At 41.9% G+C, this 22,926-nt stretch overlaps 1 long non-coding RNA gene across 1 annotated transcript in view; it reads left to right on the forward strand.

The window, feature by feature from the left end:
* Window positions 1-13,335: 13,335 nt before the first annotated feature.
* The window catches only part of LOC102311497, a 12,293-nt gene continuing 2,702 nt past the window's right edge, over window positions 13,336-22,926 (forward strand). The window contains exon 1 of the long non-coding RNA XR_001336630.2: window positions 13,336-13,586. This is a non-coding gene — a long non-coding RNA (uncharacterized LOC102311497). The remainder of the gene's footprint in view (window positions 13,587-22,926) is intronic.

The following is a 22,926-nucleotide window of genomic DNA, read 5'->3' on the forward strand; positions in this document are numbered from 1 at the left end:
GACTTTTAAACAATTAAGCAATTAATCCGCGCAATGGAGTTTTTTGTGATAAGCACATTAACAGTCACAAGCTCGGATTCCGGTGCAAATTAGTTGCGCTTGGCGGCTGAGTGATAGTTAGGGAAGGTGGGAAATAATGGCTGAAGTAGTTTAATTACACTTTGTTGAAATTCTGAACAGGAAGTGATTAACAATGAGACAAAGTTTAAGCTTTCACTCTCTGGGTGTAATACTGTAAAAGAGCCAGCAGAGGACAGTGACAACTCATGTAAAGATTTGTGCTTACACATGTATCCAACTTGTATGGTTTTTTTTGCGGCTCATAAGGGTGGGGCTCCATTTCCTATCATAATCTTATACATTACAGACAGAAAGCTGCAATTTTTTTTAGCAGTAATTTTAACCAGGAGCCCTTATTTTGCATGCAATGTAGCAACTAGATGTCATGGAACACAATTCAAAGAAAACTGTTACAGGTATTGTTTTATAGCACCTGCATTCACACTGGTCCCAGAAAGATTTGCATGCACTGGACCCTGAATGCAAATCTCTTTGGGACGAATACGAGTGCTGTCACATATAAGGTAAAAGTGCTCCCACTTCAGGGTAGTTCAGAACTTTTCAGGCACTATGCTTCACATCCATTTTGCAGAAATACAGAATAAGCATTTTATATGTGAGTCAGGGAGAACTTCATTTGTTCCGCCAGGGAACTTCTGAGAATGTAGTGCCAGCTTGAGGTAGACTGACACGCTGATGAATAGCGGGAGTTAGTCCCTCAAATGGAGGCCTCGGCGAATATCGGGATACTGTCTACTTAGCACATGCACCAGCATCTTAAATCTGCTGCTTTCCAATACCAAAGCACTTCAGGTGATTTACATAGCAATAATTTAAACAGCAGAGGTGCTGTGACCGGGCGTTAGCAATAAACTACAGAGATCTACCACCCAGACTGCTGCTACCACTTGATTGCTTTTTAACAGTCATTCGTCTTGCCGGAGCTTCTTTAGAAGGCATCATTTTTTGGTCAGCCCTTTGCACTCCTATGTAGATTTCTTACTGATGTATGAAAATCAGGAAGGATATTGACACGGGAAAAGGCGAGGGTAATTCAACGGGAGCCGGCCGTGTCACAGTTCATCGCAGGCAGCGGCGGTAATTAGTGAAGAACAAGTCTTGCTGCAGGATGCTGCAAGAAAACAGCTGGGTTGGAGGGGGCTGCTCCAGCCCCGGCCAATTAAAATGCCGGAAAGAAGAGGATGATGACAGGGATGGAGGTTAAGAGCGTGCTCCTCGTTACTGGAGAAACAACACTTTTCAGAAAAATTATGCTGGCCTAGTTTATGTGACATCATCAGTGGGAGCTGTGAGTTGAATCAGATATATAAAAAATTGGAAGAGATTGCCTTTAAATTGCTGAAATCTTGACCGCATTTGGCTGAACTTCAAAACAGGGATGTTTGCTTTTGCGAGTTTGGTCTCCAATGAGAGCAAATGGTTCAAGTGACCATATTTCATTCCAGTTACCAGTGAGAGCCTTTGGCTATAGTGGTAGCTAGTTTTATTAGTAGAGTAACACTACTGCTAGAGATGCTTGAGGCTTGAAGACTGAGTGAGAAAAGCAAAATGGAGAATGGACACCCAGCAAACAACACAAAGATGAAGTGAGGTTTCATGGACTGTGCAAATGTCTTGATTTAACATTCATTTCTTTATATGTTGCATCCAAGGAGTCAGACTCTTTTTGTGGTCTTGAGCAACCTTTTCAAGTTGTTCTCTGGACATTGGCTGCTTTTTCATTCATTTTCAGTCCGGTCCTTGAACTCGACCATTTCCAGAGGAATGTTTGTTACTCTCAGTCTGTCACAAAAACATATAATTTGTTGCCAAAGTTAGTCAAAGATAACAGTTTGACAGGCATAAAATGTTTCACTAACAGGGTGATTCCCAAGTAGCTATTAGTAAAAAAATTGACCTATCTTGGCATGGTTGAAATGTGCCCTTATGAAATTGAACAAACTGGATGAGCGGAAGCTTGAAAAACTAAGCACGTGAACAACATCTGGAAGTCATCGTTATGAAAAAAGAAAAACCTGAACCCCCCTTAGATTCAAATCCAGCAAAGACCTGACAGGATCTAAGAGATGCATCTGGTTCCTCAGCTGAACCATGTACTGATCTTTGAAGCCTCAACAGAAATGGACTTATTTGAAGGGTTGCTGTCAACAAGCAATAATCTTAAGGAATGGAAATGGGGGAAAAAGGCTCAAGTTTGTCAAATTACACAAGAACTGGACTGAACATCAGTTGCAACAGGTTTTATGAAGCAGCTAATAAAAATTTTGGATCGTCATGAGTGTGTACAGTCGGGAGAGAGTTAAATCAGTGTCTACGGCTATCTGTAAAACATGGTGGAGGATCTATCATGCATTTTAGCCATAGATATTAGAGATCTTTCACAATTCATGGAATTTTGACAGTGATCCCAAACACACTTCCAAAACCATACCTGGGTAGAAAAACATACAGTTGAACACTATGAGTCATGGGCCTCCCCAAAGCCTGAACATCAACATTATCGAAGTGGTGTGGCATCATTTTGACAGAGAACAGGAAAAAGAAAAAGTCAGAAACATCCAAAGAAGAGCTTTGGATTTCCTTCAGGAAGTCTGAAGAACTATTCCTGAAGACTCCTGAAAGAATGACAAGAAAACGTGTTTTTAATAGATTGTATTCAATAAAGGTGGTCATACCAAATGTTGAGTTTCAAGGTTGTTAGAACTGCACAAACTCTGTTTTTCCTTCTATGCTGTATTTCCTTTTATATTTCCACATTTCAATAAATCACTACAACTTTTCCCCATTTTTAATCAAATCAAATCACTTTTATTGTCACATCACATGTGCAGGTACATTGGTACAGTACATGTGAGTGAAATTCTTGTGTGCGAGCTTCACAAGCAACAGAGTTGTGCAAAATACAATAATGTAAACAAGCAAAATACAAGAATGGCTACATCTGAAACTAATAAATATATGTACAATATATAATAGTATATGCATTTCTGGATGTGTATACTAAATATTTTTCTACGTGTGTGTGTGTGTGTGTACACATATTTTACAAATTAAATAGAGTAAACAATAAATAAAATATATAAAAATATACAGAGTTGAGACATGTGCAAAACAGTGGCATTACTGTACAGTATGGAGTGCATAATGTTAAAGTTCCAGTAGTGAAGCTGAGGTGTCTATGACGTGTTCAGCAGTCTGATGGCCTGGTGGAAGAAGCTGTCTCTCAGTCTGCTGGTACGGGACCGGATGCTGCAGAACCTCCTTCCTGATGGAAGCAGTCTGAACAGTTTATGGCTGGGGTGACTGGAGTCCTTGATGATCCTCCCCGCTTTCCTCAGGCAGCGCTTCCTGTAGATGTCTTGGAGGGAGGGAAGCTCACCTCCAATTATCCGTTCAGAGCACCGCACTACTCGCTGGAGAGCTTTGCAGTTGTAGGCGGTGCTGTTGCCATACCAGGTGGTGATGCATCCAGTGAGGATGCTCTCAATGGCACAGTGATAGAAGGTCCTGAGGATGCGGGGGCTCATGCCGAATCTTTTCAGTCTCCTGAGAAAGAAGAGGCGCTGCTGCGCCTTCTTCACTGTTTTGTTTGTGTGTACTGACCACGTAAGATCCTCAGCCAGATGTACACCAAGGAACCGGAAGCTGCTCACTCTCTCCACAGCAGCGCCGTTGATGGTGATGGGGGTGTGTACTTCTCTGCACCTCCGGAAGTCCACTATCAACTCCTTTGTCTTTGCGACGTTGAGGGTGAGATGGTTGTCTTGACACCAGTGGGTCAGGGCGCTGACCTCCTCCCTGTAAGCCGTCTCATCACCGTTGGTGATAAGACCCACCACTGTAGTGTCGTCCGCAAACTTCACAATGATGTTGGAGTTGTTAGTGGCTGTGCAGTCGTAGGTGTAGAGTGAGTACAGGAGAGGGCTCAGTACACACCCCTGTGGAGCACCAGTGTTCAGTGTGATGGGGGATGAGGTGATGCTGCCCAGTCTGACCACTTGGCGTCTGTCAGACAGGAAGCTAAGGATCCAGCTGCAGAGGGAGCTACTCAGTCCTAGATCCTGCAGTTTCCTGTCCAGCTTCGAGGGAACGATGGTATTGAATGCTGAGCTGTAATCTACAAACAGCATTCTCACATACGTGTCTCTCTTCTCCAGGTGTGACAGGGCAGTGTGTAGTGTCAGGGCTATGGCATCATCAGTGGACCTGTTGTGGCGGTATGCGAACTGTAGAGGGTCCAGTGAGTCGGGTAGTGCAGAGCAGATGAAGTCCCTGACCAGCTTCTCGAAGCATTTGCTTACGATGGGGGTCAGGGCTACAGGTCGCCAGTCGTTCAATGAGGAGATGGTGGAGGATTTGGGTACAGGGACGATGGTGGCCATTTTGAAGCAGGCTGGGACTACAGACAGAGAGAGGGAAAGGTTGAAGATGTGCGTGAACACTCCAGCCAGCTGAGCCGCGCATGACTTGAGGACGCGGCCGGGAATCCCGTCCGGACCAGTAGCTTTGCGTGCGTTCACCTTCCTGAAGCACTTCCGCACATCCTCCTCAGACACAGTGTGCGCACTGACGTCATCCGCGGTGCGCACACTGTCCGGTCTCATGGTGTTCGCTGTGTCGAATCTAGCGTAGAATACGTTTAGATCCTCACACAGAGAGGCCGTGGTCTGCGGTGTGCTGGTTTTCCCTCTAAAGTCTGCGATCGTGTTTAGTCCCTGCCACATACTCCGAGGTTGTTTTACAGCAAAATATAAAGAAATGAGAAGTGGCTCAAGACATTTGCACAGTACTGTAGATAAAAGTGAAAGCAACACAGAGACAGTCCTAGAAAGCAAAACAATCTGACTCTGTATTTCAAATTTTCTCCAGGCTTTTCTGTTCAGACAGACAGTGTCGAGCAAAGCAAACAGGGATTCTGATACACTATTTTTCACTTTATTTTTAGGGGCCGAGAAAGCACCAGCATGTACAACATGATATATACAGAATCCATCAGTGGCCTTTCAGTTCAGTCACATGCTCTCTTCACTACGTTCTTTACGATGCCCTTGAATTCATTTATTAAGATAACGGTGTTTCAGTCTAGATCTTCATGCAAATGACTTCATTGCCTTTATGGGTTAAAATGATCGGTTTCGGTATGATGTTGGCAATAATGACTCTACATTTACTTGGTATAGAGATCGACAGACCACGTGACTTGATCACGTTGCATTGCAGGTACGAGTGGCAGCAAAATCAAAACACTGCATCAAGCGCTAGCACTTCCAGCACCGGTAACCATTCATTCTGTGGTTTTAATCCCTTCTTGCATTTTATTTGCTCCAAAAACAGTTATGTACAAAAAGGAGAACACGGCAGGTCCGTACAATATGGAAGCCCATTTCTGCCCCTAAAAAAAAAGAAAAAGAAAAAGTATCCATAACTCAAAATTTCAGCTTATTTTCACAAATTTTGACTTATTAACTCGAAAAATTAGCTCGAAATTTTGACTTACTTTTCTCAAAATTATGAGTGAATAACTAAAAATTTTGAGTTAGCTCTGCCAATCAGTGATCTACGTGAATGACATCATTTCCTTGTTACCCGGAAGCTGAAGCTCTCAGATACAAATGCTACAGCTAAGCTACCAGTATTACAGCCAGTCATGAATGCACAAATTGCTGATTATTTTCAGTGTGGCTTCACAAATGATGAAATCCTTGTGTTATTAGCTGAATCACATGGCGTTACTATCAGCAAACGTACTCTTGAAAGTGCCAATTTGTTGTGATCCAGTTTTCAGTGCGCATTCCACGTAGATTACTAATTCGCAGAGCTAACTCGAAATTTCGAGTTACTTTCCTCGAAATTTTGAGAAAATAAGTCAAAATTTTGAGTTAATAACTCGAAATTTTGAGTTATGGATACTCCCATGGTACAAAGACAGACTTGACGAAAAGGCAAAAAAAAGGTACGAGGAAAAAAATCTGGGGTCCAGGGTATAATTGGCCATTTTTAACTACTCTTGATTTGACGTCTACATTTTACCTTTAAAAACTATTTACTTTGCCTTGTTTGGTATCATTCTTTTCAGCACAACCTCTCGTGTCTGAATTTACAGTTATGTTTTCATGTTGACGTACTGTATTAACACAATTGATCTAAAATCAGACAAAAAACATAAAATCTGAGTAGAAAGTTATATTTTCACTGTAACAACCACAAACATGTTTAATGATTCATATTTCATAACTTTAGATGCAAATATAAATTGACAATTTTAAAATCATACGCACAAGTTTTGTCAAACAACAAAGTTATTTGCAGCCATTTACCTTTTACCCCCTTTTTTAATAACCATTTCAAACTATTTACAGAACAATCAGCTGTTCTGCTCAATAAGTCCACACAAATTATTTGTGCCACTCCAATAATTTCTGTCCACTATAAAGGAGAACATCACAGCCTGATACCTGCAGGTCTGACAGCAGCAGGTGTATCACTCCTGTTTCTACCTGGAGACAGCAGTCGCCTCATTGTTCTGACACACAACACAAAACTATCCACAACACTACACACTAACTACACAAGACAACACATTAACTACACACTCCAAACACGCTAAACGTCACAAATCTCTCACATCTCAAAACTCGCTCTCTCTCTCTCTCTCTCTCTCTCTCTCTTGCCATCACTCCTGAAACTTCCCGCTCTTCCTAAACAACCAAATGTCATGTTATCATTTTTGATTGGTCGACATGGTGCATTTTTATTTTTCCACCAAGACGAGTTTTTTGTTTGGGTTTTTTTTTTTTTATTTGATCATAAGCAGAGAGTGCTCGCTAGCGCTGTCCTTAGACGTTAAACGTGACGAAACTATTGAGGAAAAAACACCACATGTATATTGTTTATCATGACTCTGGTTTTACGTGGCCTCTCAACACAATTTAAAAACTGGTATATATCACCTTGTTGCTTTGTCATCTTAAAGTGGTCATGTGATTGTTTTGCTCCCCTGAGCTCCAGGTGTTGTGCCAAAAAGTGATCGTTTGGCAGAAAGTGATTGCCGTCTGCGGGAGCGCGCAGCTGCTTAAAGCTGTAGCGCCCAGATAACTTACATAGTCAGCTACTTCCGTGCAACTGATATAAGATGCGGTAAGCTGAACACAGCTTCAACCGTCTGTTTGTCATAAAAAAAAGAAAACTAATCAGACAGTATTCCAGTTACACCCGTTTGCATACAAGTCTTATATTGCAGGTTTGTTTTAAGATTTCTGGTTCAGTGCCATATTAAGGTGGACCCATCTTCCTGTACTACAAATGTCATTCACTACATACATACTTTGGTGTATCTATTTTCTGATTTGGACTATTTCACTTTTACAGCTGTCGTTAAATTTTTTTCTTTATTTCCTGTACAGGCCAATGCCATCTATTTGGCTTTTCAGGTTGTAAAATAAGTGTTTCATAATTCATTCAATTTATTGTCTTTATTTATATCAAAATATGCAGTAGCAAAAAATCTCAAGAATCCCCACCTCTCAAAAGTGCTTTTTAATTATTTTTTTTAACAGCAAAAACCCAGTTTGCAATTTTGCAGGACGTTATAAATCTGGCCCATAGTGTATCAGTCTGGACAGACATGGATGTAAACTGTTTGGCAGGACATGCGATCACAATTGAGCAATGCTAGTTTTGGCAGAGGATTGTGGTATGAGCTAATACTCGATAAGCTGTATGTTCCATGACTGTAATCCGTGCTGCATAACCAAACTGATTTGTTCCTTCCAGTGGAACCGACGAGACGACAAATTATTATAATCAATACGCAACAACCGCTCATCACTCATACAGGTGGCTTCATTTTATGGCACAACCCACACTTTTCCCTTCTCCTGTATTGAATTAGACAACATACTGTACTGTCACCCCCCTGTTCCATCTCCCCCAGCTCTGCTGTTAGGTATCTACTGCCGGACAAACACCGGTATTGGCTGCAATCAGGCTTCTCGACTGCTGTCAGCCTTTGTGCAAATGATCTGATATTTATAGACGGAGGTGGCTGTTGCTCACCTGCTCTGTATTTCACTTCTGCACTGGGTGAAAATCACAAAGACCAGTTAAGAATGACAATGTTGTTGTTTCCTTGGCACCAAAGGGGGAATTTCTAAAAAATGCATCCAAGCGGCGTCTCACACGCTGCTTTCCAATGCAGCTAGTTAAATCCCTCAGCCGCCACGAACAAAGGGGTTGGAAGAAAGCAGCAGAAGATCTAAGGCCTTGGACAACGATTTGTAAACTCCAGATTTGGATTCCACTGTGACTCTTTTTTGGACAGATGGCTATCGCTGTGTGAACAATGTGTGGAAAATGTTTTTTGTTTTTGTTTTGTTGAAAGATTGCCTCAAACTTTTCTGCTTCGGCAAAAGAGAGACGTTTCTTACAGTCTACATTAGCGTGGAGTCGGTCGGAGTGTGGCGCAATGTGCTGTGGGCGGATGAGAGTCAGCTACTGATGTGGCAAGAGTTTTACAAAAATGGATGCGCATTGCCCGTCAGGGTAAGACATGCTGGAGTAACAGAAGGAAAAAATAAATGTAAATGAGCCCCTGACTCATTGTCTATTGATTACAGCTGTATGCATGAGTTTGTCCCATCTCTAATAAAGTGTGCCCCCCCTCCATCACACGTGTGCCACTAAAGTTTTGTGACAGATACCAACTTTTCACATACTTATTGGCAACGTGTTAATCCACGCTCTCTCCGAATCAGCTTCCTCAGTATGCGCCAGAGCGTCCCTAAAGGAAATTAATTCAGCAGAACTTCTGGATATAGACCTGCATTGATCTGTTGCTGCGGCACGTCTTTTTTTGTTTGATGGAAACTCTGATAACAATCCAAACACGGCAAATGCAAAGCTTCTCTGCGATAATGATGCCACTGTGTGTGTATGTGGTGCAGGGGGCATTTTTTTATGAAATCAACACTTGTTAAATTTCAGAGCGCTGTCTGCAGAGGTGAGCTCGATTAGACTGTTTTCTAATGAGACAGAGCGTAAATAAACTTCAGAGTCTACAGAGCTACTGCCACCTGGGTGCAGAATAATGTCAGTCAAGTCTTGCATACTATACTGGGAGGATGAGTCATTGTAGTGCATTCTAATCCCCCTTTTTTCTTTACGGTACTCTCAAACTATCCGGGAAATCATTATCTGACAAAATCCCCACAGAGAGCAAAAAATGTCTCCAGATTCACTTCCACCACCTAAATCTGCCTTACCTGCACTTTTTTTTTTTGCCCCATCCCCATTCCTCTGTCTCTTTCCACCACTCCCAGATGTGATGAGGTGCCGGCGAACGCTGTTCACCTGCCACCGTCTCCCTGCACCTTGCTCGGGTTGGCGAGTCATTTATTAGCACTCCATTATGTCACGTAGCCAAATGTATTTCATTTGTTATGCGTGCAAGGGTGACGAAGGTTGAAATGTTCTTGCTAATTTAATGCCTATTGAGACAGAAAATTGGATCTACTTCAGGGAGCCGTGATGAGTGTCGGGGATGCCATAGCTGCCAATTTCTGCCCAAGATTAATTAAAATGAAATTTCCATGGGACCTGTGACAGTCGCCCGTCTCCTGTCCATATTTCTTCATAATTGGAATCTCAGTCAGTCTCTAGAAGAGGAAGGGGGTTTCTTGGACAAGTCAGGGGACCGTGAGGGATTTGCTGAGGTTCACAACCGGTGAGAGTCCCGATTGTGTTTGGACAAAGAAAAAAAATACCCCCACACACTTTGAAACCTTGGAACGCGACACATGAAAGAGTATAACTCATTTCAGGAAGGAAGATGAATAAATGACTTACGGCACGCTGAAGGACAATGAAAGCCCACTTACACTCCACCAGAGGCTAAAACCAGCATACAGGAGAAAAAGACCCAACTACGAGGCTGGGATACTGTGTTTAGCTGTGTAGTGGAAAGTCATGCATAACCAGAGCGGCTATTACTTTACACAGGTGTGCTGGCACAGCATGAAAACCACAACACGCTATATCACTTTGTGATTCAGGACAGGTGTGCTGCTTTCATTCTGCCGGGTGCTCTGCTACAGTCGGAACTGTGAATCATTTCAAACAGCAGCACAGCAAAACAAAAAAGATGTTGCACCACGGGGGCCTCGGTTTACCACTTTTGTTCTTCTGTCAGGTTTATGCATTTCAAAAAAACCAGCCATTTATCAGCACATTGTAATGACTGTGGTACCAGCTTCGCTTTTTATGATATTACAACAATAGCACCAAAGTATGTCAGGGTAGAATTAACAGCTGTTATTGCAACAAGCTCTGGCAGCTTTTATTCAGCGTGGCGCTGAAGGAGTCCGCCAATTAAGTGACTCGTCACTTTGATAGAAAACATTTCGTTTAAAACTCGTAACTGTTTTTTGCTCTTTTTTTTTCTTTTTATAAGGGAAGCTCCACTGATTTGCATGTTGTACAAGTTCAGCTTAGTCATCACAATTTGTAGTAAACTTGTCTAAAGCCTTCTGTGGCTCTGGAGTGAGCTCTTTAAAGTTTGAAAAGATACTCTGAACAGAAGGTTTGTGAAACCCAAAAGCCGTGAGGATTTTCCAGTCAGAAAGTCTGCACTGAAATTGCTGCTAAATTACATAAATGTAGGTTTAATGGAAATTTACACTGAGTGGTTGGGAAAGTTACAGGGAAAATCTATATTTTATGCATAGACAGAAATAACTGTCAGTATAGGTTTTTGCTTATCTTGTCTAATTCATATCTGTGTATGTATTTTGTATATCCTGTATAATTGCAGAACTGGGATACAGTCGACTTGCAAAAAAACCTCCAAAACAAAGCCAAAATCTAATGTAAAAAACTGCAGTTCCTCCAAAAAAACCCAGTCAAACCCAGTTGGCACTCCATGTTTAAATGCCCATCTTTAAAGTTGAAAATAAAGATATATACAGTGATATAAATGTTTTTGTTCCCTACAGCTAATTCTCTCCCTCATAACAAGCGAGAGAATTTTTATACAACCCTCTCTTTCAAATTGTATTAAGACTTAAAGTTAAGCATTTTTTGTTATTTTGTTTCGATAGGACACTGTGCAGTTAAGAGGACGGGGAACAACATGCAGAAGTATATTTTAGTTTATTATACTTTCTCTGTCTTTGATCCTTTTCCTTGGTGTCATTGATATTTATAGAAAGAACAGAAACTCACTCAGATTGTTAAATGGTCTAACAGGCTGATTAGTGAGCCATGGCTAAACCCAGCATCCCTGCTCATCGGGCGGTTACAGAGGTTACAGAGCCAGTTTGATTTTACTTGACGACTTGTACCCTTTGCATAATGAGTTTTCAGTTTCCTGGTTCTGCATCCAGGCTTTCAGTCCCAAAGTGCACACCAACATGGCTTATACAGTAATTATCTTTGTTCCAACAGCCATCAGACGAACAAGTCCTGATGCATTTTCAACACTGTTATTTGGGAAATAATGGTTTTTGGGTGAAATTCGTTGCAAGGAGTTTATGCTTTACACTCTATAAAATGATAGTATTATTTCACCGATCTGTGTCTGTAACTTTGTGAATTTATGTACGTACCTTGCTAACCAAATTAGCTAGCTTTTTTTTGTAAGTATGATCACATATAGTGCCAAAAACAAAAGCTCAAGGATTAAAAACGAGGAATCAGAAGGTAACTGCTGACTTTACGTCCATCCTTTATATACAGACTATTATTATAGGAACTGTAGACACTTTTGGAGTTTGTCTCATATGACGATGGATAAAATGATCAGTAGTATATCATTTTCTCCTTTAATGATCCCGATGTACCTAACAATATAAAAGCACAGTAGATTGTTGAACCCTTCAATGAAAGCTAGCATGAGCATAAACATTTAAAAAAAAGATTGGAAACAATGTAGAACATCCTTAACTAGGCAGAAATGTAATATATATTTGCAAAATATGTTTACACAGTTTGGAAGTGACAACCATATGGTATCCAGATGCTGTGCAGTGTTTTAAATTTCAATTCTAACCTTATTGCAAAAGTGACTCCATGTACCTTTGATGCAGCTACAATCACGGCTGGTAGAGCAAGAAAAATGTTCAGGAACACAATCAGAAGGATTTTTTAGCCTGTGTTACTCTAGATATAACAGCCCAATCACCAAAATGCAATAGACCGGTATATGACCTACAGGGAAAACTTTGCGATAACATTTTTTTGTGTGATTAACAATTGTATTACACTCCTGAGAACAATCAAGCAATCCACAGCGTATCTATCCAAATAAGTAGAGTGCTTTCCCCCGCTTTCATCCATTCTGTAATCCTCAGTCAAAAGATCAAGCTGCTTTCTTACCTTTCTAGGTAGACAGGGGCTTAAGTACTGTCACTGGATGGATTTGGGTTAGAACTGGGATGACTCTAAAGTCTGCTTTTTTTACTTACTTGGTCAAAGCAGAAGTGCTCATAAGCTAAATGCAGGTTTCTGTGGGAATTAAGGGCAGCTGTGCACACAGGCGCATCGTGAAACACACACGTCAGAGGTAAGTGAGCAAAATAATAATGAAAGCAGAGGGAGCTAGCAAAGAATTGAAATAAAAATAAAGAAACGTAGACTGAGGCTGCTGCAAAAAAGCGTACTGCTTAATTACATTAGGAGTTCAACATGATCAAAAAGTGCAAAAGGAAAGAATTTCATCTCTTAGACAGTAAGTGAAAACACATATCAACTGGGATTCCTGCTAATTAAGGACCCGCACAACACACGCATCTGTCCTTATTTCCTTTGTGGGGCTCTTCTTAGCCCACACGAAGTCTTCAACAAAGCAACAAACTTAATTATACATTTAAGAATTTGTTTCTTTTAAGTTACAGAATCAAAACATTTTTTCTCCCTTTGTAGAAGTAGACTGTAAGTACCACTACCACGGAGAGCGCAGCGCACTGGTGTTCCGCTTATTGCCGAGGCTCATCGCTTTCCCTAAGAACAAGCTGCTTGGAACCTGTCCCCTGGGAATGGCTCTAGTTACGAAGATGAAGAACATCAGCGTGGAAGTTTCGGAATAAAAGAGAAAATCCTCATCGAATTCAAAACCTTCACTAACCACATCTGCCCGATTGTCCTTTCCATAGGAAATGTTCTGCTGAAAAGGAAAAGATCTCCATGTCCGTTTCCACACGGAAATCATAAATAAAGGACTTAATATCAAGCCTTAACATGGTTGATGTAGCGCAGAGTTCAGAAATATACGCTGATCAGGCATAACCTTGCGATCACCTGTCTAATATGTTGTTGGTTTCTCTTCGGCCCTTTGTTTGTTCTTCACACAGATGCTTGATTGGATTGAGATCTGTGGACTTTGGAGGCCAAGTCAACACCTCAAACTTGTTGTTGTGCTTTATGGCAGTGTGTATTATCCTGCTGAATGAGACCACAGCCATCAGGGAGGACTGTTTCCATGAAAGGGTGTAAATGGTCTACAACCTACTAAGGTATGTGGTGTCAAAGTAACATCCACATGGATCCCCAAGGTTTACCAAAAGAGCATTGTCCAAAGCATCACACTGCCTCAGCTGGCTTGCCAGAAAAACTACAGTTTTGGAGACCCAAACCCTCAAACTTGCTCAAATCCCCATGCTTGCCTATTTTTTCTGCTTCTAACATCAACTTTGAGGACAAAATGTTCACTTGCTCCCTAATATATCTCACCCACTAACAGGTGGCATGATGAACTGATAATCAGTGTTATTCACATTTTTTTCAAATAAGCAGCAAACAACAGGAAAGTAGATTTTACAAAAGAGTAGAAAAAGTGAAGTTTCTGTGATAATAGAGTCTTATTCCTCCAGAGTTGAGCAAAAGAATCATCTGCATCTGCAATTTCAAAATTGTATTCATGAGACTTTTCCCCCTCGACTCATTCTACCATGTTGGGGGAACTTGATGCCTCTGGATGCAGTTAGTCTTTCCTCTCAGGATCTACTGCTGTTGTGGTTGTTTCAGCCAGGCTACCTTTAGATATTTAGCCTCAGCTCTTGCTTAGATTTTGCAGTTAAATAAGTGATTCATATGAACTGATTCCTATGATTTGATGGCATAATCTGGTTGAGCTAAAGTTTTGCCTCCGCCTAAATGCTTAAATAAATATTCAGTTTGCACTTAAAGGCTAAATTTTGGATGCTGACATTTAAGATTCCTTGTTTAATGGTCAAAGTTATGATTTTTGTATAAATATTACATATTCATACATATATATTTAAAGTTTCAACAGCTTGCAATGGCCCAAAAAAGTAACAGATCTCTGAGGCCTATTTTCCTGGCCACTAAAGTAAAAACTGCATTGCACAGATCATTATGGATTAAACAGGTGTCTGTGCATTAACAGGTGTGTCTGGTAACTGTAGCTGACTAGTGGGACTACTCTGTAAATGGCGTGACACTTACCGTATTTTTCGGACCATAATGCGCATTAAGCAAAACATAACAGTCAGATAAGTCAAACTTTACTCATTCTTCTTGCTTCCTCCACTTCCCTACCATTCATTCATTAATGTTGAATTCTCTCACAGCTGTTCTATTCCCATGTTGTTGCAGTATATTAATGACTAACCTTGTATCGTTCTCAGTTGTTCTCCTGACTGGAGTTTGGTCCGTTTACAGCATCCTGCCATGCGATTGCATTTGTCGCCAACCATCGGGAACCGTCACATTAACTTTTATTAAGTGGAAAAAAGTTAGCATTCATCCTCCAGCGTCACTGTGTTTATGTTATGCTAATATAGTTGTGTTGCTAGCGATCATGTAGCACATTATTATACACCAGCTAGCCCAACTTCAGTAACCCTACAAACCCGATAAAGATGCAACGCTGCTCATTTTATTAAAGATGAAAGAATTTAGTCAGTTTTTAACTCTCAGTGATGCCACGTCTGACTTTGGGAACTGATACGGACAGAGTTTTGGACCCAGATTACTCCGCGAGGCTCCTGACTACAGTAGCCGTAATGCTCCGACAAACTTACCAAAGTTGTACTAAAACATTTTTTTGACAGATTTTTGAGCATATAAAAATAAAATCGGTTCAAGCTCAGTAAGCACAACCAGAATTCATACATAAAGCGCACCAGATTATAAGGCACACTGTCGATTTTTGAGATTTTAAGTGTGCCTTATGGTGCGGAAAATATGGTACATAATGCTCTACTACTCTATTTGAGTGCTTTCTTACTACAAGGCTGATACACTCATTCACAGGCACATTCATATTAAGGCCTTTTTCTATGCCAAAGCACTTTTTAACCTAATATTGACACAATCACACTTCAGTAGGTGCATCTGTGGAAACTCAGGGTTCAGCATCAAGGATACCCTGGCATGACACAGACATGCAGATGGAACCGCCGAAGTTCCAATCAACAGGTGACCTGCTGGATAGTCTATCCTGATAGTGGATGAGAGTTATTACTTGCATGTAGGTAGTCAGAGTATAACTGGTTACTGGTGACTCCGACCAGGGTAATACTCTTTAGGGGCACAGAGAGCAGGTGCAGAACCTCCTCCCTCTAACAGTTCAAAATCCAGCCAGTGTGATTTAGTCTTTTCTTTTAAATTAGTTACCTGTCATAATATCAAACTGATTCCAAGACGTCACCGTACCTGTCAAGGTTTAGCTGATAAGCATCACCCAAGGATGCATGTCGATTTGAGTTCAATCTTTTGTATTTGAGGCAATTTACCTAAATAGCAGACCATTCTTTGCCTCACAGTAACTGCTGCCTGCAGTTTTATCATATCCTACAGCCATTTGTGCAATGCAAACAATTACTTCATTTTTAAATGTAAGAAACCATAAAAAAATAAAACAATCTGGGACAATGAAAAGAAGAAAAATGTGTTTAAATATATACTTAAAGTAGAACAATAAAGGAGTTCAGTTGAGGCTGCAATCTGAAGTTGCATTCAGAACACAAAAGCAGCACACAGGGACGGCAATTCATCGAGCCTCGGGATCTGCTATTTATTTTTTATGTTCTGAGGGAAATAGTGTACAGTGCCTCAGCCATTCATACCTCAAACAGAGCAGCCTTGATGCTGAATCGAGGCAACAAGGAGACGGAACAGAAAAGGTCGACTTCTGAGGAGGTGACAGGCTGAAGGCACCTTGACAATGGGGAAAAATCAGAGCGTTCGAAATTTATCTCTCATACGTACAGCACATGTACAGGATCGGCACACGCAGAGCTAAACGAACGTGGTGACGTATCAAATCGGACACGGGGGAATTAAAAAAAAGGCACAAAGGCACACCCACTGTCATTCGAGTAAAAGATAATACCCTGTCTGTTCTTCGTATTTGGGCCACTTACATAACTGTCATGAATTATGTAATGACCTCCATTATTAATTTTTAAATGCACCCGCTTTGAAGCATCTATAATTGGGCATTTATATGTTTTGTGCCTTGTCTCTGACGTGAGTTCAGTGGCAGCGAAACAAAAGCCTCAAAAGTGGAGAGCGCACACTTCGCCTCATTGCTATGTGGCTCAAGAGTACAGGCTGGATCTCTCCGATTAAAACTAAAGCAAGAAGAGGTTTCATCCTGTCACAGGGAATAAAAATGTGACACGCTGCTTTCTCTCTTTTTCTTCTCTCCCTCCCCTCCTGCTCACGGAAAGTTTCACAGAAAAATCTCGCAGACTGAGGAGAAAGCAGACTGAGGGGTGTTGACTCTGTGACAGCTGTCACGAAGCATTGTCAGCTGTTGTTAAGCCATGTGTATTTTGATAGCGCTACACTGAAGGCTTCAGCGTCTTGGAGCAGGTGTGCTAATTTACACAACAGTGAGGTTTACTCAGTAATGCCGCGCCGATGCTATAGCTGCTGTGCTTTGACACCACGTCACCGCCAAATTAGCCCGCCCGTCTCGGAACGTTCCCTCCATAAAACTGAAACTTTGAGGCAACGTTTTGGGAAAGCATTTGCAAGGCCATCATCGTAACACTAAGGCTTTTAATTAACGCCACTTTCTTTATTAAACGTATGCAGTGAGCTGCAGTGATTCACAATCAGCACTGCTCATAATTAGAGCAGAGAAGTCTCTATTGGAGTATCATGGTTAAAGCAGCATTCATGCATAATGTTAAAAGGAAGAAAAAAATCAAAACAAAACAAAGAGAGACTATTGTTAACGAGCCCCCTGGTTATTAAAAAAAAAGCTAAATAAAGTAGCTCGCTGATACCGAGGCTGCCTGTATGAAAAGATTTGCAAAAACCAAACAAAACACATAAATGACACATGGGACTCAAACACATGACACTTCATAATCCCTAATTAGGGATGGGTATCGTTTAGGTTTTATCCGATACCAGTACCAAACCGGTACTTTTGAAACGGTGCCGGTGCTTAAATGGTGCTCGAACCGGTGCTTAAAGAATGGAGAACACAAACTTTGTCCAAAAACCTCTCATGTTTAGCTGTTTTCCACTTTTTTTTGGTCATTTTAGCCTTTTTTGGCCAGGGTGAAGGGAGTATCTGCCATCAAACAAGAAGACAGCCGCATGTAACTACGACGGTGTTTGCTAGTTCACCTTACATGCATTAATGTAATAACGTGGTTAGCCTACTCAACGTAAATTACACACGAACAACATTAAGCTACTCACGCAGAGAAGAACGGCTGCTGCTGCCATCATCATCCGTCATCATTTCTGCTACACTGCAGGGCTAGGGGCCAGGACTCTTCGGGTTTTTGGGGGATGTTGCTAACTCCGGGTCCGATAACAGGCACCACACCCGCACTCGGTGTGAGGTCTCCAGCAAGCTATCAAATACGGTGATTTCTCGGCTTTTAAAAAAAACGCTATGCGTCGTCCAGGTGTTTCATCAGATTTGAGGTGTTACCTCCTTTGCACAGTATCAGCTTAAAGCACTTGTTGCAGGCTGCTGAGTTTGCATCTTTTGCTGTGAAGTACAGCCAGACTTTTGACCGCTTCGCCTTGGGCATTTTTAATCTGTAGCTCTGCTCTAAAAGAACGTACGTACCTGGCCCCGCCTACTATCCTCGGAAACGTAAAATGATTGGCTAGAATCTAAAGTGTATCACACTCAGGAAAAAAAAGCACTGAAATAAAGCACCGAAATGTGCGCTGCTTTTCGGTCTGGTTACTACCGTTTATGTCAGAAACGGTAACATAATGGCACCGGATACCGATACCCATCCCTATCCCTAACCTTGTTCCAAACCTTTGTAAGTGGAAATAAACTCAATCCCTTAAAATGGAAAATAAATGGAATAAAATTGCACTTTTTCTGTGGTGACAAATTTTACTGATCTCAGTTTCTTCTAAGAATCAATAGCCTAAATTTGCAAACAATCAGGTAGTTTTCAAAAAATAAAAACCAACCTTTTGACTATGGGGAGTTAAGACCATGCATTATACCATCTAGTCTCATAGTACACCATGACATCACTGTTTTCCACATGGGGATCATGAAAGTTTGATCAGCGTTGGCACAAAGAGAGCCTAAATACATTTTTCATTATCATTCACCATCCATCATTCATGGTAATCAGCTGCAGTCAGAAGTCTTAAAATCCACATGCGCACATATACGAAGTGGAATCTGTCGGTCCTGGCCGGCCACCCTTCCTTCCAGGAGACGCGCTGTTAATGCCCAGTGATTAACCGTTCTCCCCAAAGTGCCGTCTGCGTTTAAGTAACTGTAGCAACATTTAAAAGGAGGAAGCCAGGCTTTCTCCCCACGCAGACTGACAATGAGGGAAGACTCCTCCATCATACCATTGATCAGAAATGTGCCCGGTATTGTGAGATGCCCTTAGGCCTAATTAAATATTAAACCTTTTATTGGCTTCCACAAAGGTATTTGTAAATACATTTCATGCCAGGGAAAGCATCAAAGATTCCAAAATCCCCCTCCTGACACAAAGTTGCGGTTATTGCTGCTCAACCCCGCCCCCCCGCTCCACCCAAACCATTTAGGCGCATTTAGAATGATGAAAGAGGAAGGAAATTGCTGCCGATGGCTTCCAGGGGAATGGATAGTATATACATCTCAGTCTATCTGTGAGAAATTATATGTTCCTGACTTCTACGAGGTTATAAAATGAAGCCGTAAAACACTGCTATGTATAGGGTTGTATCCTAGTTTACAGTTACTGTAATTCTGATTATCAGATAAAAAGAAGAAAAAAAAAAAAAGAAGAAGTCGGTTGGAGCTCGAAAGCAGACGCTGCTGGTTCGGGTGGTTGCTGCACGGAGCTGAATAACACACATGGTTTTACTGCCCCACGCCTGAAAGTAATCACAGCGGGGCAGGACGGGTGGACGCTGACTTGCAGGAGCACAGTCAGTCAGTCATAAACAACAAGTGACAGTACATTCGGCATGTCTGTCCTGACAAAGCGCTTTAATTGAGTGCCTTGCCTGACTCGAGCAGATAAATCAGGATATCCATCATCAACAGAACGGCACGCTATTAAGTCATAACCCCAGCCAAAATAAATGGAGGGAAGCGTGGTATAAAACATATATTGGCCTTCACTTGCTCGGTATATCCATAATTCACAGGCATAAATTATACTGTCTCAGCCTCACTGCTGAGTATAGCTGTCCCTCCTTGTTTGCTGGAAGGGGAGGGCGAGGGTGGGGAGGGTGAACTGAGTCAGCCGGAGCACTGTCAGAAGACACAGTGTGAAGTTCTCAGCGGCAAACAGTAGATGGAGCCCCTGGCATTGGCTTCACCTACAGCGGAAACATTACATCAGTGATTTATTCCCCCCCTGCACCCCCTCCCAGCTCCGTATCATCATCATTACACGCCATTTATGTCATTAAGGTTTTGGTGTGTGCGCTGTTTCAACAAGAGAGGTGCACAGAGCACAACACGAGTTTACTTTAACAAAAAACACACAAAAAGCTAAAAAGATCTCTGCAGCAACATATTAGCCGTAGCTGGTCGCGTGCCAATTTGCCGTATTTGTCATCCCGAATTTATGCTCCGTTTTTCCATCATACACCCTCGGGTTAGTTAGTTTCAACTTTTGACCGCTGTCCCTCTTCGTGGTCTGCGTCTGGGGCTTTTTGTTGTCATGATTTTATTCCCTGCTTCTTTTGACATATTATATAATTTCCCTTTTTTCTCCCCACTGGTGCTCGTGCTTTTTTGGCACAAATAATCAGGGCGGATATTTGCTCTGAAAGGCTGCATATTGAATTAATATGCAGGATACTCCTGTTACATCAGCGAGTTAACAAAGTTGTGAATAGACATTCATCCTAATGCGATACCCTGTCTCACTCTGAATTTAATCACACGCCGGTTAGGAGTTTGAGTGTTTTTCCGTGAGGCGTCTGTGTGTCAGATGGGGCGCTCGTCTTTTTTTAAGTTGTAACATATACCTCGCCGTAAAGAGAGGAATGCGGCCTTAATAGTGAAAGAACATTGGTGCCTTGATGGTTGTTTGCCGGAGGAACACAATGGGAGATGAGCACGAGAGATGACATTTAGGAAAAAAGAAAAAAAAAAGGAAGTAGTGGAAGAAAAGCAGTGTGGAAAGCTTCTGGCTTGGGCACCGAGGCATGGACGCCACTTCTCAGTGCTGATTACTGCCACAGCTGAGGAAACCTGTGGGTGTAAAGGCAAACCGATGACATTTTGAGCTTTCTTTAACAAACTCTGGATAGAGTGGGCTTGCAGCTTGTACTATACTTGGGAAACGTTGCCTGGCAAACAACAATCGAACAACCGGTGCTGCTACCTCTGCATGCGACTCTGTTCCATATGCACATACACCTCTGCACAAACTCCCGAACTCTTTGTCCTCCCGTAGAAAAAGCGTATTCTCTGTCACAGCCAGACAGATCTGCACACACACACATACAGACACACACATGCATGCATAGCACAGCAGTAGAGCCAGGCCAGATTGCTGTGGCTGAAGATATGTGGTGGAATCATCAATCATAAGAGCCTCCCTCTGGTCAAATCAAGTTTGTCCTGGTGTGAACAGAACGCGATGCCAGCCGAGCAAAGACAGGCCCTCGCTGGCTGGCGGGTGCGCGGGCACGCCGGGGCCTTTCACGACATCTGGGGGCATATCAGTCTGGTGGCAGATGGATGGACGGCCGATGATTAGGGCCTCCTTAGGCCAACTGGGATGCAGCTTCCACTGGTGACAGATTTTCCTGTTCTTCAGTCCACCCTACAGCGAAATGAAAAAAACAGCTGGAGGGACGGGGAGCTCTGTACGACCAGCATCTGTTCTCCAGAAAGTACAACTCTAAAGGAAGGCTTTAGAGTTTTTTGACTCAGCGATCTTGGTACCTGACGATTAAGGCGACCTCGAGTTTCCGTGAAAAATGTTGCCCATTCAAAGTTGGAGGCAGAATCGTGTATCTAGACCTTGAAGTGAGCCATTAAGCATGATCAGGTCCAGGTTAAATCAGTGAAAATATGAGCCTCCGACTGCCTGTTCGGCAAATTCAATCTGCCGCTGCATTCACACGAGCCTTGAGCAACAAAGCTGTTCGCACTTCTGCTCATAAAAATACAAACCAATGTAGCTCATGCACGACGGATACTGCTGCTTTACACGGAAGCTGCAGAGATGCTGAAATACCCCATGCTGTGCCCAAGTTACCAATTCCTCTCTGCATTCTGCTATTTGTCAAGGTCAACTATTTCATCGGAACTGAACGGAAATCTGGGCTATAACCATGTTTGAGCAGCAGGATTCAGGGAAATGAGAAAGCTGAAGTGCAGCTCACGAGTGTAATTGGTCTCCTGGCATCTCCACACACAGCCTGATTAACATGCCTTTGAAGCATTCCAGGCACATTTACAGACAGAACAAAGACACAGGAGATAATAATGATCAGAAATGTTAGAATTTCTACCGGTTATTGACGGACAAGGTGTTCGAACGTCTCGGACATCCACCTTTGATGTGAATTGATAGATACGCTCGGTTTCCCTTTAAGGTGCAGTTATCTTCAAAAAGCCAGACAGGATTAAAAAGAAAATGGGGCTGAGCGAGAGGAACATTAATATTAAGGTTCTGTCAGGGCAGGACAGACAGCCTTCAGTCATTGCCTTAGCTTGAAACAATCAGGAACTGGCTGAATTCTTTGAAAACGCACTAATGAGAACTGATTGATACTAGACTTCCATAGTTATACTTGGGTATAATATACTTGATCATTTATTAATTGCCTTTACCAGTGAATTCATGTAAGGATCACTGGAGGCAATATGACAGTATCCACTAAGAGACAATGAAAGAAAGTATCCCTAACAGAAGTACGACGGCTTTGATCGTTTCTTCCACCGCTTAAAGTGACCCGTGTCTTCAAGTTTTTCATTGCTAGGTTAAGGTCATTTGTTGAAGTGATGAAGTGGCAGAAGTTTCTTTTCTTTCCCCCCTCTAGCGCTATACTGTCCTTTGTGAGAACCTGGTTAAAAGTACTATACAGGCCAGTGGATTCCAGTCAGATAATATGACCATGAACGCAGTCCTTTTAAATACTAAAAAGCAGCTGCACAAAATTCCTAATTGGAAAAAATAATATGGTTCCAGTGTGGTACAGCATTGGTAGTGCTTTAGTGCTAAACTGAGCTTTAATTTAATGTTGTAACTGTCTGCTGCAAATTTGAGGGAAAGACTTAAATAAAAGAAAACAAAAATTCAGTTTCTTCCACTTCTCCAGCCTATCCCAGCTGCCATAAGGTGACAGACAGGTCAACGCAGACAACACAGTGTTAATTTTGACAGAAAATTCTGATTTAGTTTTATATGATAAGATCTATCTATC

This window comes from Haplochromis burtoni, unplaced genomic scaffold, assembly GCF_018398535.1.
Source record: "Haplochromis burtoni strain Fernald_Lab_line unplaced genomic scaffold, NCSU_Asbu1 Contig_136, whole genome shotgun sequence".
NCBI classification, from domain to species: domain Eukaryota; kingdom Metazoa; phylum Chordata; class Actinopteri; order Cichliformes; family Cichlidae; genus Haplochromis; species Haplochromis burtoni.